Source organism: Hemitrygon akajei, chromosome 10 (assembly GCF_048418815.1).
Source record: "Hemitrygon akajei chromosome 10, sHemAka1.3, whole genome shotgun sequence".
In the NCBI taxonomy this organism is placed as follows: Eukaryota; Metazoa; Chordata; class Chondrichthyes; order Myliobatiformes; family Dasyatidae; genus Hemitrygon; species Hemitrygon akajei.
Genome location: NC_133133.1, coordinates 699682 through 713593, shown reverse-complemented (window position 1 = coordinate 713593; position 13912 = coordinate 699682). Strand labels below are relative to the sequence as shown.

The following is a 13912-nucleotide window of genomic DNA, read 5'->3' as shown; positions in this document are numbered from 1 at the left end:
GCAGGTACAGGGTTCTGAGTTGGATGATCAGCCATGATCATACTGAATGGCGGTGCAGGTTCGAAGGGCCGAATGGCCTATTCCTGCACCTATTTTCTATGTTTTTATGTTTCTATAAAAAACAAAGATGCTCTGGCAGGATAGATTAGAGGGCTCATCTAGGGAGGCTATTTGGGTGGAATTCAGGAATGGGAAAGGTGTAGTAACACTGATAGGAGTGTATTATAGACCACCTAATGGGGAGCAAGTATTGGAGGAGCAAATTTGCAAGGAGATAGCAGATATCTGTATTAAGCACAGGGTTGTGATTGTGGGAGATTTTAATTTTCCACACATAGACTGGGAAGCCCATACTGTAAAAGGGATGGATGGTTTGGAGTTTGTAAAATGTGTGCAGGATAGTTTTTTGCAGCAAAACATAGAGGTACCAACTAGAGAAGGGGCAGTGTTGGATCTTCTGTTAGGGAATGAAATATGTCAGGTGACGGAGGTATGTGTTGGGGAGCACTTCGGGTCCAGTGATCACAATGCCATTAGTTTCAATATAATTATGGAGAAGGATAGGACTGGACCAAGGGTTGAGATTGTTGATTGGAGAAAAGCTAACTTTGAGGATATGCGAAAGGATTTAGAAGGAGTGGATTGGGACAATTTGTTTTATGGAAAGGTTGTAATAGAGAAATGGCAGTCATTTAAAGGTGAAATTTTGAGGGTACAGAATCTTTATGTTCCTATTAGGAAAGGTTAGAAGTTTGAGAGAGCCATGGTTTTCGAGGAATATTGGAAACTTGGTTAGGAAAAAGAGAGATATCTACAATAAATACAGGCAGCATGGAGTAAATGAGGTGCTCGAGGAATATAAAGAATGTAAAAAGAGTAAGAAAGAAATTAGAAAAGCTAAAAGATACGAGGTTGGTTTGGCAAGTAAGGTGAAAATAAATCTGAAGGGTTTCTACAGTTATATTAATAGCAAAGGAATAGTGTGGGATAAAATTGGTCCCTTAGAGAATCAGAGTGGACAGCTATGCGTGGATCCGAAAGAGATGGGGGAGATTTTGAACAATTTCTTTTCTTCGGTATTCACTAAGGAGAAGGATATTGAATTGTGTAAGGTAAGGGAAATAAGTAGGGAAGTTATGGAAACTATGACAATTAAAGAGGAGTAAGTACTAGCGCTTTTAAGGAATATAAAAGTGGATAAATCTCTAGGTCCTGACAGGATATTCCCTAGGACCTTGAGGGAGGTTTGTGTAGAAATAGCAGGGGCTCTGACAGAAATATTTCAAATGTCATTAGAAACAGGGATGGTGCTGGAGGATTGGCGTATTGTTCATGTGGTTCCAATGTTTAAAAAGGGTTCTAAGAGTAAACCTAGCAATTATAGGCCTGTCAGTTTGATGTCAGTGGTGGGTAAATTAATGGAAAGTATTCTTAGAGATGGTATATGTAATTATCTGATATACAGGGTCTAATTAGGAACAGTCAACATGGATTTGTGCGTGGAAGGTCATGTTTGACAAATCTTATTGTATTTTTTGAAGAGGTTACGAGGAAAGTTGATGAGAGTAAAGCAGTGGATGTTGTCTATATGAACTTCAGTAAGGCCTTTGACAAAGTTCCGCACGGAATGTTAGTTAGAAAGGTTCAATTGTTAGGTATTAATATTGAAGTAGTAAAATGGATTCAACAGTGGCTGGATGGGAGATGCCAGAGAGTAGTGGTGGATAACTGTTTGTCAGGTTGGAGGCCAGTGACTAGTGGAGTGCCTCAGGGATCTGTACTGGGTCCAAATTTGTTTGTCATATACATTAATGATCTGGATGATGGGGTGGTAAATTAGATTAGTAAGTATGAAGATGATACTAAGGTAGGTGGCGTTGCGGATAATGAAGTAGGTTTTCAAAGCTTGCAGAGAGATTTTGGCCAGTTAGAAGAGTGGGCTGAACGATGGCAGATGGAGTTTAATGCTGATAAGTATGAGGGGCTACATTTTGGTAGGAATAATCCAAACAGGACATACATGGTAAATGGTAGGGCATTGAAGAATGCAGTAGAACAGAGTGATCTAGGAATAATGGTGCATAGTTCCCTGAAGGTGGAATCTCATGTGGATAGGGTGGTGAAGAAAGCTTTTGGTATGTTGGCCTTTCATAAATCAGAGCATTGAGTATAGGAGTTGGGATGTAATGTTAAAATTGTACAAGGCATTGGTAAGGCCAAATTTGGAGTATCATGTACAGTTCTGGTCACCAAATTATAGGAAAGATGTTAAGAAAATAGAGTACAGAGAAGATTTACTAGAATGTTACCTGGGTTACAGCACCTAAGTTACAGGGAAAGATTGAATGAGTTAGATCTTTATTCTTTGGAGCGTAGAAGGTTGAGGGTGGACTTGATAGAGGTATTTAAAATAATGAGAGGGATAGATCGAGTTGACGTGGATAGGCTTTTCCCATTGAGAGTACGGGAGATTCAAACAAGAGGACATGAGTTGAGAGTTAGGGGGCAAAAGTTTAAGGGTAACACGAGGGGGAATTTCTTTACTCAGAGAGTGGTAGCTGTGTGGAACGAGCTTCCAGTAGAAGTTGCAGAGGCAGGTTTGGTATTGTCATTTAAAGTAAAATTGGATAGGTATATGGACAGGAAAGGAATGGAGGGTTATGGGCTGAGTGCGGGTCAGTGGGACTAGGTGAGAGTAAGCATTCGGCACGGACTAGAAGGGCCGAGATGGCCTGTTTCCGTGCTGTAATTGTTATATGGTTATGAAGATGTAATGCTGAGGCTTTATGAGGCTCTGGTGAGGCCTCATTTAGAGTATTGTGAGCAGTTTTGGGCCCTCTGTCTGAGAAAGTATGTGCTGATATTGGAGAAGGTTCACAGAAATTATTCTGGAATGAAAGGCTTATCATATGAAGAGTGTTTGATGGCTCTGAGCTTGTACCCACTGCAATTGAGAAGAATGAGGTGGAATCTTATTGAATGTTGAATTCACCTTAGTTGGGGTGAATATGGAGAGGATGTTTCATAATATGGAGGAATCTAGAGTCAGAGGGCACAGCCTCAGAATAGAGGGACATCCATTTAGGACGGAGATGAGGAGTAATTTCTTCAGCCGGGTTGGTGACTGTGAAATTCATTGGTGTAAACTCTCATAAACAGGTTCACCTTCCTGGAAGCTGTCAGGACAGAAGATACTGCCAGTCTGAGAGGCGGACAGGTCTGCGAGCTGAAAATTGGTGCAGAAGCAGAGCCGAGGAGTCAGACATCAGGAAGAGCCGTGGTAGTAGGGGACTCCATAGTAAGAGGTACGGAAAGGGGTTCCTGTGGCAACAGGCGAGATTTAAGGATGGTGTGCTGCCACCCTGGTGCTAGGATCCAGGACATCACGGACTGATTGCAGGGAATCCTCAAGGGTTAAGGTGAACAGCCGGAAGTGGTAGTGCATGTTGGCACACATGACATCGGGAAGAAGAGGAAGGACATTCTGCAGCGGGACTTCAGAGAACTCGGAAGAAGGCTGAAAAGCAGGACTTCCAGGGTGGTTATCTCTGGTTTGCTTCCAGTTCCTTGTGCTGGAGAGGGCAGGAACAGGGAGATAATGGATCTGAATGTGTGGCCGAGGAACTGGTGCAGGAAGCAAGAATTTACATTCTTGGACCACTGGGATCTGTTTTGGGGTAGGGATGAATTGTACAAAAGGGACGGGTTGCACCTCAATAGGCAGGGGACCAGCATTCTGGCAGACAGGTTTGCCACTGCAACACGGATGTGTTTAAACTCAGTAGTGGGGGGGAGGGGATGAACTGGAAATATAAGGATGGAGTTAAAGGGAAAGTGAAAATAAGAAAAGTTAAAAAGGACAACAGAATCAATGGAGTAGAAAGCTCAAGAAGAGATCATACAGCATGGAGTGAAATAGGAATTGATATGAAAGGAGAGGGGAGTACCGAATTAAAAGTATTATATATGAATGCACGAAGTGTAAGGAATAAAGTAGATGAGCTTGGGGCTCAGTTGGAAATTGGCAAGTACGATGTTGTGGGAATAACTGAGACATGGCTTCAAGCGGACAAGGCCTGGGAAATGAATATTCAAGGATATACATCTTATCCAAAGGACAGACTGACTGGCAGAGGGGGTGGGATGGCTCTGTTGGTGAGGAATGATATTCAGTTCCTTGCGAGGGGGGACATAGAATCAGGGGATAGAGAGTCAGTATGGATAGAACTGAGAAATTCTAAGGGTAGAAAGACCCTAATGGGAGTTATCCACAGGCCCCCAAACAGCAGTCTGGATGTAGGGTGAAAGTTGAATGAAGAGTTTAAATTGGCATGTCGCAAAAGTAATGATACAGTTGTCATGGGGGATTTCAACATGCAGATAGACTGGGAGATTCAGAATGGTACTGGACCCCAAGAAAGGGAGTTTGTGGAGTGCCTCCGAGATGGATTCTTAGAACAGCTTGTACTGGAGCCTGCCAGGGAGAAGGCAATTCTAGATTTAGTGTTGTGCAATGAACCGGATTTGATCAGGGACCTCGAGGTAAAGGAACCATTAGGAGGTAGTGACCATAATATAATATGTTTTAACCTACAATTTGAGAAGGAGAAGGGAAAATCGGATGTGTCAGTATTACAGTTGAACAAAGGGAACTATGGAGCTATGAGAGAGGAGCTGGCCAAAGTTCAATGGAACAATACCCCAGCAGGGAAGACAGTGGAACAACAATGGCAGGTATTTCTGGGAATAATGCAGAAGATGCAGGATCGGTTCATTCCAAAGAGGAAGTAAGATCCTAAGGGGAGTAAGGGACGGCCATGGCTGACGAGGGAAGTAAAGGGCAGTATAAAAATAAAAGAGAAGTATAACATAGCAAAGATTAGCGGGAAACTGGAGGACTGGGAAGCTTTTAAAGAGCAACAGAAGATAACAAAAAAGGGCAATACGCCAAGAAAAAATGAGGTACGAAGGTAAACTAGCCAAGAATATAAAGGATAGTAAAAGCTTCTTTAGGTATGTGAATAGCAAAAAAAATAGTTAAGACCAAAACTGGGCCATTGAAGACAGAAACGGGTGAATTTATTATGGGGAACAAGGAAATGGCAGACGAGTTGAACAGGTACTTTGGATCTGTCTTCACTAGGGAAGACACAAACAATCTCCCAGATGTAATACTGGCCAAAGGAACCAGGGCAAAGGATGAACTGAAGGAAATTTATATTAGGCAAGAAACGGTGTTGGATAGACTGTTATATCATATAAGAACAGTATAAGAACATACATATAAGATTATAAAGGGATTGGACACACTGGAGGCAGGAAGCATGTTCCCACTTATGGGTGAGTCCAGAACTAGAGGGCACAGTTTAAGAATAAGGGGTAGGCCATTTAGAACAGAGATGCGGACAAACTTTTTCACCCAGAGAGTGGTGGACATGTGGAATGCTCTGCCCCAGAAGGCAGTGGAGGCCAAGTCTCTGGATGCATTCAAGAGAGAGTTAGATAGAGCTCTTATAGATAGCGGGGTCAAGGGATATGGGGAGAGGGCAGGAACGGGGTACTGATTGTGTATGATCAGCCATGATCACAGTGAATGGCGGTGCTGGCTAGAAGGGCCGAATGGCCTACTCCCGCACCTACTATTATTGTCACTGGCTGCTGTGGAATTCAGGCCATTAAGTGCATTTTAGGTGGACGTTAACAGGTTCTTGATACGTCAGAGTGTGAAAGGTTGCAAGTAGAAATCGGGAAATTTAAGTTTCAGAGGGAAAGGCAGAACTGACTGGATGAGCTTAATGGCCTAATTCTGCTCCTGTGTCGTATGGCTTTATGGCACAGGTTCCCAACGTTTTTTTTAAAAATGCCATTGACACCTATCATTAACGAGAGGAAATCTACAGATACTGGAAACCAAGCAGTACACACAAAATGCTGGAGGAACTCAGCAAGCCGGGCAGCATCTATGGAAAAAGTACAGCCGACATTTCAAGTCGAGACCCTTCACCAGGACACCTAACGTTAACCGAAGGATCCGTGGATCTCAGGTTGAAAGTCTCTGTCTGAAGGTAATGTGTTTTGCACCCTGGATCGAGGAAAGCTGTTCGGTTTGACTGTATCCATGTATGGGTGAATGATAATAAACTTGAACTGGTTGTTTGTCCGTCCACTTGGGTGTGGTCTTTCATTGATTTTATTGTGTTTTTTGGATTTACTGTGTATGCCAGCAAGAAAAAGCTTCTCCTTATAGATGCTGCCTGGCCTGCTGTGTTCCACCAGCATTTTGTGTGTGTTGTAGAAAATAAATCTCCGGGTTGTACTGCGTACTTTGATAATAAACTTACTTTGAGAGCCGGGAAGGCCAGTCCGGACTCCATGAGCCCAAAGGCCTTTTTGCGCCAAAACGGCGTAAGAATGACAACAACCGCTCCGTTGTCCACCGAAGGGAGAAAATAAAATTCCTTACTTTTCATCTCAACCTCCCGCCCAAAACGCCATGACGTCACCCCCAGGAATCACGCGAAACGTTATGACGTTGGACAGCGTGTTCCCGCGCGAGGCTGAGTGGTTGGTTGCGCGCGCAGCTGGGCCCCGGGATAAGAGCGGATCGCGGGCGGTAAGTAGGGGAGAGTCGGCGGGCCGGGCCTGGCTGGGCCGAGCAAAGCCATGGGCTGCTTTGAGGGAATCTCTCGTGCCAGTCTTCTGTGTTTACATAATGGGTTCTTCCGTTTTTCCGGTTTATAGGTTTGCTCCCGCCGCCACGGCCCCTCGTTTGCCCCGGGTCGGCGCGAGATTTCGTTTCGGTTCTTTTCAGTGACAGGGTGGCTGCTCGGATTGTAGCGGCTCTTCTTTTCTGACCCTAATCCTCGTGTTGACCTGGGTGGTCGGAGTTTTTGGTTCGGCTTTATAGGTTGGAGCTTGGCCAAACCCGAGCCATCCGGCCTGATCCCGCACCGGACGGCTATTTCTCTTGTCTGCAGCCGGTGTGTTTTTGCACTCTCTAGCTCTCCGAAGTCCTCTCCCTCTCTCCCTCTTCAGCTTCCTGACCTTTCTCGTTCCCCCTCACTGGGCACCTTGTCCTCCGGCGGCTGGAGATGGAGTACTGTTTCCCTTCACTAAAGCTTTTCGTCTCCACCCTTTGACCAAGTTTTTATTCTTCATGGCCTCGCTTCACCGAGTCAAAACCAATTACTTGAAAGCTAAAGAAATATAGATCAGCTGAAAATATCTGGTAGGCCGGACAACGCATGTGGAGAAACGACCCAACGTTGTCTACAGTGACCTTTCAGAATGGAAAAGTTAAAGATTTATAAGTCATTGAAACTGATGATTGTGCGTTTAGTATAATCGCGTTGCTTCTGTGTATGTTCCGCTTGGAGTTAAGAAGGCAGAGATGAGATTTGATTGAGGTGTATAAGATGTAATAGTTTGATCAGATTGAGTAAAATCTGCGATTCTTTGGTTCAAAGGCGAGGAAACAGATCCTAAGTGGAAGGTAAAGAATTTTAGCAAATTGCAAAGAGCTGTTTTTTATTACTGGAGCTTGGTTAGGACGTGGAACTTGTTGCATGTGAAAATGGTGGAAGTAGAGTCGATAGGGGTATTAAAAGGAAGTTGAAGAGTTGAAAAATGTGGTGGAAAAGCTGGGGGACGTGCCACAAAAAATTGGAACAGATTGATTCAATGGACCACCTCGTGTTCTATTAATCATTCTGTTTTCTGGGGTCCAGGTTCATACTTTAAACAACTTGTTAATCTTTTTAAAAAATTCCATAATATCTATTAAAACAATTTTGTTAAATCATTTGAACTATTTTCAACCTGGCTTCTTTCTGAATTCATTCTCTTTCCAACAATGTTAGAGATACTGCCCACCTCTAACATTGCTGGCATGATTCATGGTCCTTTAGTTTCAACATATCTAATATGTTCTAATATCATCAGATGGCACATAATCTTTGCCACTATTCCAGCAATCGGATGAGAAATTCATCCTCCTTCAATTTATTGCTTTTTTAACCAATTAAGTTTTAATTGTCCACTCCTTTTTGCTTGGGCCCCTGATTTTATTAACAATACTGAAATATCTGTAATATCCATTGCAACACACACAAAATGTTAGCGGAACTTGGCAAGCCAGGTAGCATCTATGGAAAAGAGTAAACCTTCGTTTCGGGCTGAGACGCTTCATCCATTCTGAAGCATCTCTGCCCAAAACATCAACTGTTCACTTTTTTCCATAGCTGCTGCCTGGCCTGCTGAATTCCTCCAGCATTTTGTATGTGTTATTTGGATTTCTAGGTTCTGCAGATTTTCTCATTAGCCATATCCGTTGCATTTGTTTTAATTGAGTAATTGTTATTCATAGACTCAAAACACTTCTTAAGCAGTTATTTATGTTGGTTCTTCAAGCACTTGCCTCTGTCACGCCTGGGAGAATAATCCTCAATTTCTTTTGGTAACTATATACTTACCACCCTCTGCTTTTCCAGTTTAATATAATCTCTCTTATAGCTGGTTCCTCAAACTAACAATGTTCCAAATGGAGCCTCACTTAATGTCCTTTACAACTGCAACATCACCTCACAACTTCTAATAAAGTCAACATGCCAAAGCCACCTTCACTGCCATGTCTACCTGTGACTGCACTTTCAGAGAACTGTGTGCCTGAACTGCAAGCCCCTTCTGTTTTGCAACACTCCCCAGAGCCTTGCTATTCATAGTGAAAGTCCTACCTTGATATGACTTTCCAAAATGCAACATGTCTCACTTACCTCGGCTAATCTTCATTAGCCATACCATAGACCTACCCAGCTGATCAAGTTCCTGTCATCATTCTTATTGACTATCCCATGATTTGAGTAATGCGAATAAATGTTGTCTCAAAAATCTTCAATAATTTTCCTTATAATTCCTGGTTTGTTCATGTTGTCCCCATTCAGTGGAATAACATTATGCAAAGAGCAGAAGACTGGAGAATAGACAACAATCTCTGTTAAGGGGAGGGTAATCTCTGCCATCATAATGTCAATGTACCCCTGAATATGAATGATCCTCTCCCTAATCTTTCCATCGTCCATGTCCTTGGTGAATACTGATGCAAAGTATTCATTGAAGACTTGCTCACTTCCTTCGACTGCATACATAAATTTCATCATTGTCTTTGAGTAAAGTTGCACTTTCCCTAATGAGTCACGCTCCTGATTTTGGGGTTCTGCATAATCCTGCTTGCCTTTTTTTGGCCCTCCTTTATGTGGCTCATCCCTTTTCCTGCCTGGCTATTAAATTAGTTGATTATGCTGTCACTATAGACATGAGGGTATTTTTTTGGAAGTGGAAAATTTTAAAGATTTACAGCCTCGAGAAAGGACTTCATTTCTGACGAAAATGGATGACTTGGTCTGAGATTAATACTACCTGGTTTAAGACATCTTACCAAGATCTAAACATTTCAGCATCTAAACCCCAATGAGGTCTATCATTCTTGTAAACTCCAGGGCATATCAGTAATTTTACTGTAGGTTCTTGTGGCAGCTACTTCATCTGAAGAGCCAATTTTTGAAATTTGCAAGAAAAACAGAAATTGGTGGAAAAATTAAGTATGTTGGGTAGCTGTCTTCGACCTGGAAGTTTATTACTCTTTCCCCAATCTTGACCTCCTGATGTATCATCCTTGCAGAAACGTGCTGACCTCTAATCAGCTGATTTAAAAGTGTGGGGTTTTCCCTCAAGCAGCACCCCCATTTTCCTTTCTCCATTTCCTGCATAATAATTTTGTAATTCGCCTTCCTGCTATTTAGTGCTTGCATCTGCTTATCTGTAACCATCCTAAAATTTACAGAATTATACTTGCTGATTTGACTAATCTCCCATTGAAACATTGATCACATGGCCAAACTCATTCTCCAACATCAAGTATTGTATCCATCTCAAGATGGACTTTCTGCTGTTTCAAGTAATCCTCCCAGATGCATCAAACAAATTCTGGCCCATTGCAGCCCCTAGCACTAAGGGAGTCCTTGTCAATATTGCAGAAGTTAATATAGCTCTCTGCAAGAACCTTATTGTTTTTGCCTCCTTCCAGGATCGGCCTGCATGTTTGTTCTTGTTGCTCTTTCTGGCTATTGAGAGGACTATGTTATAACTATTGTAGTGGTGGCACCTTATTCCCAATTTTTATCCGTATGCTTTTGCTATATGAACTCTTGCAGATGTTTTCTCTCTGCTCGTGGTGATCTACCTGATCAGTTCATGCAATTCTCTCACCATCTTTCTCTGTCACATCTGAAAGGTTTGTACCCTGGATCACTGAGTTGCCATTCTGTCCTTAACCACATTTCTGCATTGGCATTCTGCATTATTGATCCATGTCCTAATGCAAGCTCTAAACTCATTTGTCTATACACTTTAGACCATCATCCCTGTTGTGTCCATTGACTTGCATTTGTTTGTTTTTGTTATTACACTTAATTGACTTAACCTCTACCTTGTCAATCACATCACCTGTTCCTCTGGTTCCAACTCCCTCTCACTCTTGTTCAAACCTTCCTGAGTAGTATTAGCAAAGCTGCTCCCTTGGGGTGTCAGACACCCTGAGCCAATAGGCTGGTCCTGGACTTATTTCCGCTTGGCATGATTAACTTATTATTATTTAATTATTTATGGTTTTATATTGCTATATTTCTTCACTATCCTTGGTTGGTGCAGCTGTAATGAAACCCAATTTCCCTCGGCATCAATAAAGTATGTCTGCCTGCTGGCACAGATTTAGAGTAAGGGGTAAGAAATGTAGAGAAGATTTGGTGGGAGCTATTTGGAATACACTGCCCTGGAGTGTAGTAGAAACAGTATCAGTGAGGACATTACTTGTCTAGAGATGAGCACTTGAGTTGCCTAGACCAGTGGTCCCCAACCACCGGTCCGCGGCCCAGTGGTTGGGGACCACTGACCTAGACAGAAGGGTGCAGGTGAGGGCATGAAAATGGGGTTCGTATAGGGATATGTGCTTTCCGGTTGATATGGATTGGTGGGCTGAATGGCTCTGTTTCTATGCTCTTTGAAACTGGCATGTGGAATTGAAGGTGACGTTGCTAATAGGACCTAAAACTGGCTTGATGATAGGTAGTGGGTGTTGGTGGAAGCTTGCTTTTCTATTAGGAGTACGAACCAGTGGTGTACTACAAGGATCTGCGCTGGAGCCCTTGTTTGTAATTGTTTATTCACAACTTGGATGCCAGTGTTGAAGGTATGATTAAGTTTGCAGGTGACACCAAAACTGGTGGTGTTGTGGATAGCGGGAAGATTGTCTAAGGTTATAGAAGGATATCGATCAAATGCAAAATGAGGCAAAGTGATGGCAAATGGTGTTTAATCCCAACAAGTTCAAAGTGATGTACTTTGGGAAGTCAAGTAGAGAAGATGTTTATAGAAAATAAGACACATTAAGACAGGCAATTAAAATTGGCACTGTATAGAAGGATTCTGATCTAATGGGGTTGGGTATATGGGCAGATGTAGCAGGCCAATGAGCTTGTTTCTGTATTACAGTGTTGGATATTTGTCAAAGTAACAGCTGCCTTATTTATTTTTCAGTTGAAAATAGCTGACAATTCTGCTTGAGATTATCTAGTGGGTAAGTAGTGCTCTTATATGTTGATAGATCGGTAAGTTGTGCTAGTTTGGAATGAGTGTAAAATTCTGTCAGAACAGGAGGATTGCATATATTAGTCCTTTTCACAAAAGGGTGAAGGAGAAAATGGGGCAAAAATGTGCCATTTACAATAAATAAAAATGAGATTCTGCAGATGCTGGAAATCCAGAGTAACATGTGCAAAATGCTAGAGGAACTGGCAGCATTTATGGAGGGAAATAAGCAGTCGATGTTTTGGGCCAAGCCCCTTCATCAGGACAGTACTGATGAAGTGCCTCAGCCTGAGTTGTCAACTCTGTTCTTAACCATAGATACAGCCTAACCTGATAAGTTCCTCTGGCATTTTGTGTGCTACCCATTTACAATAATCAGTGGGGAAGCTTTAGAACTGGAGATTAACAACCACTAGAATGTGGGTGTTTTTCTTTGTAAATATTTATTGACAATTGCAAATTAGATTTAATGATTCAAGTTTATTTATCATTTGTACATCGAAACGTCGTGAATGACCAACACACCTGAAGGTGTGCTGGGGGCATCCTGCAAGTATCACCACACATTCCAGTGTCCATAAGACCATAGCATGACCATGATGCTTGGCAGAACAACACATAACAGAACACTTAAAGGTGTTGGTGAGTTATCTGAATTGCTATAGTCTCGGCTCCACAATGCTGATGGGTATTGGTTCCAAAGTTTGTACCCAGCTATGATGAGGAATGGCAATATTTCTGCAGTGACCACTTCATTAGATACAGGGAGTGAAACCTGGTATGGTCTTCTGCTACTTTCACTTCACTTCAAGATTCAATGTATTGTGCATTCAGAAATGCTCTTCTGCACATCACTTGTAATGTGTGGTTGTTTGAGTTACTGTTGCTTTCCTGTCAGCTTGAAACATTTTCCTCTGATCTCTCATTACCAAGAAATTTTCACCCATAAAACTGCTCACTGGATTTTTTTTTGTGTTTTTCTCACTGTTCTCTGTAAACTCTAGAGACAATGTGTGAAAATCCCATGAGAGTTTCTGAGATGCTCAAAACACCTAATTTGTGACCAGCAATCTTCCCATGCTCAAAGTCACATTTCTTCCACATCCTGATGTTTGGTTTGAACAACTGAATCTCTTGACTGTGTCTACGTGCTTTTTACAGTTGTGTGCTGCCACATGATTCAGTCATAGAACACTACAGCACAGAAGCAGGAGCTTCGGCCCATCTATTCTGTGCTGAAATATTACTTGCGTAGTCTCATTGACCTCTATACCCCTTCCATCCATGTACCTATCCAAATTTCTCTTAAATGTTGAAATCAAATCCAAATCCATCACTTGCGCTGGATTCACAAATGAGAGAATCTGCAGACGCTGGATATCCAAGCAACACACACAAAATGCTGAATTCCTCCAGAATTTTATGTGTTGAATCCTTCTGGGTTGAGTTAAGTAAAAGGACACTGGTGGCAGTTGTATACAGTCCTCCAAACAATAGCTGGAATTAAAATGGGTGACCACTGGACATAGTATATGACCCCAACAGACTTGCAAGTGAAATGTCACCGGTGCTCCCAGTGTGGCCTCCTGTATATTGGTGAGACTGGATGTAGATTGGGAGGCTGTTTTGCTGGCAGCTATGCTCCGTTCGCCAGTAGAAGCGGGATCTCCTAGTTGCCACCCATTTTAATTCCACTTCCCATTCTCATTCTGATGTGTTAATCCACGGCATCTTCTACTGCTGTGATGAGGCCATGCTCAGGTTAGAGGAACAAGACCTTTCTTTTATCTGGGTAGTCTCCAGCCTGCTGGCAGGAACATAAATTTCTCCCAACTTCTGGTAATGTGCCTGCTTCCCCCCACCCCACCTGTCCTCTCCTTCACCAGTCCCCATCCTCTTTTCCTTCTCTCACCTTATCTCCTTGCCTGCCCATTGCCTCCCTCTGGTGCTCCTCCCCCTTTTCTTTCTTCCAAGGCCCTAATTTATCAGACTCCCCCTTCTCCAGCCTTGTATCTCTCACCAATCACCTTCTGAGCTATTTACTTCATCCCTCCCCCTCGGATGGGTTTTACCTATCATCTTGTGTTTTTCTCTCCCCTCCTCCACCTTTTAAATCTACTCCTCATCTTTTCTTCAGTCCTGCTGAAGAGTCTCTGCCCGAAACGTTGAATGTACTTTCTTCCATAGATGCTGCCTGGTCTGTTGAGTTCCTCCAGAATTTTGTGTGTTGCTTGTATATCCAAGCTGATTTGTGAAATGCCATTGGAGTAGC

The 13912-nt window shown here is 42.6% G+C and overlaps 1 protein-coding gene across 6 annotated transcripts in view; it reads left to right on the top strand.

Moving 5' to 3' along the window:
- Positions 1-6537: 6537 nt before the first annotated feature.
- The window catches only part of phf6 (PHD finger protein 6), a 117120-nt gene continuing 109745 nt past the window's right edge, over positions 6538-13912 (top strand). For 2 of the 6 annotated variants that reach the window (XM_073057731.1, XM_073057725.1), the window contains exons 1-2: positions 6538-6613; positions 11590-11629. The gene's annotated coding sequence lies outside the window, so the exon portion shown is untranslated. Of the gene's footprint in view, positions 6614-11589; positions 11630-13912 lie in introns of those variants that run through there. The other 4 variants (XM_073057728.1, XM_073057730.1, XM_073057729.1 and 1 more) reach the window with 4 other exon arrangements.